At 52.0% G+C, this 1,768-nt stretch overlaps 1 pseudogene; it reads left to right on the plus strand.

The window, feature by feature from the left end:
• The first annotated feature begins 294 nt into the window (after positions 1-294).
• LOC110300816 (glyceraldehyde-3-phosphate dehydrogenase pseudogene) lies at positions 295-1,330 on the plus strand (annotated as a pseudogene).
• Positions 1,331-1,768: the final 438 nt, after the last annotated feature.

Genomic DNA, 1,768 nt, shown 5'->3' on the forward strand with positions numbered 1-1,768 from the left:
CCACAACATGAACTGTGTTAGTGGGTCACAGCATTAGGAAGGTTGAGAACCATTGATCTAAAGCCAGAAATGACAATGAACTCTTCTTATGGTTTGAATTTGAAATGCCCCCAACTTCACCCCACAGCTTTGAGTGCTTGTTCTCAGCTGGAAGAGCTATGGATGGGATGGAGCCTTCAGGAGGCCTTGCTGTGGAAGTGGATCACTAGAAAGCAAGCCATGGCTCTCTGCTCCTCCCTGTTCCAGAGACAGCTGCATCTTCTTGTGCAGTGCCAGTCTCATCCGGTAGACAAAATGGTGAAGGTCGGTGTGAACGGATTTGGCCGTATTGGGCGCCTGGTCACCAGGACTGCCATCTGCTCTCCACATGGCAAAGTGGAGGTTGTTGCCATCATTGACCTCAACTACATGGTCTACATGTTCCAGTATGACTCCACCGATGGCAAATTCAACGGCACAGTCAAGGCTGAGAATGGGAAGCTTGTCATCAATGGGAAGCCCATCACCATCTTCCAGGAGCAAGACCCCGCTAACATCAAATGGGGTAAGGCCGGTGCTGAGTATGTTGTGGAGTCTACTGGTGTCTTCACCACCATGGAGAAGGCCGGGTCCACTTGAAGGGTGGATCCAAAAGGGTCATCATCTCCGCCCCTTCTGCCGATGCCCCCATGTTTGTGATGGGTGTGAACCACGAGAGAAATATGACAACTCACTCAAGATTGTCAGCAATGCATCCTGCACCACCAACTGCTTAGCCCCCCTGGCCAAGGTCATCCATGACAACTTTGGCATCATGGAAGGGCTCATGACCACGGTCCATGCCATCACTGCCACCCAGAAGACTGTGGATGGCCCCTCTGGAAAGCTGTGGTGTGATGGCCATGGGGCTGCCCAGAACATCATCCTTGCTTCCAAAGTGCTGCCAAAGCTGTGGGTAAGGTCACTGAATGGGAAGCTCACTGGCATGGCCTTCCGTGTTCCTACCCACAATGTGTCCGTCGTGAATCTGATGTGCCGCCTGGAGAAACCTGTCAAGTATGATGACATCAAGAAGGTGGTGAAGCAGGCACCCGAGGGCCCACTGAAGGGCATCTTGGGCTACACTGAGGACCAGGTTGTCTCCTGAGACTTCAACAGCAACTCCCACTCTTCCACCTTCGATGCCGGGGCTGGCATTGCTCTCAATGACAACCTTGTCAAGCTCATTTCCTGGTATGACAATGAATACAGCTACAGCAACAGGGTGGTGGACCTCATAGCCTACATGGCCTCCAAGGAGTAAGAAACCCTGGACCACCCACCCCAGCAAGGACACTGAGAGCAAGAGAGAGGCCCTGAGGAGTCCCTATCCCAACTTGACCCCCAACACTGAGCATCTCCCTCACAATTTCCATCCCAGACCCCCATAATAACAGGAGGGGTCTAGGGAGCCCTCCCTACTCTCTTGAATACCATCAATAAAGTTCGCTGCACACACACCCCCCCCCAAAGAAAGCAAGCCATGAGGGTTACGGTCAGGCCATCAGCCCTCGAACTCTGTGTTCGCTGGTCTCCTGTGGTGTAAGGAGGCTCCACCATAACCTTTTCCCCAACCATGGACTCAGCCGTATGTTCTCCACCACGTTGGACCAAGACCCTTGGAACTCACGAGCCAAAATAACTCTTTTCTCCCATATGCCATTTCTATGAGATACTGATAATGCAAAAGTGATTTTCACCGCAAACATGTTCTGTTCTGGGTTCAGTGGTTGGAGCTCAAAGATACACA

Source organism: Mus caroli, unplaced genomic scaffold (assembly GCF_978045245.1).
Source record: "Mus caroli unplaced genomic scaffold, Mus_caroli_1 scaffold_10, whole genome shotgun sequence".
Lineage (NCBI taxonomy): Eukaryota > Metazoa > Chordata > Mammalia > Rodentia > Muridae > Mus > Mus caroli.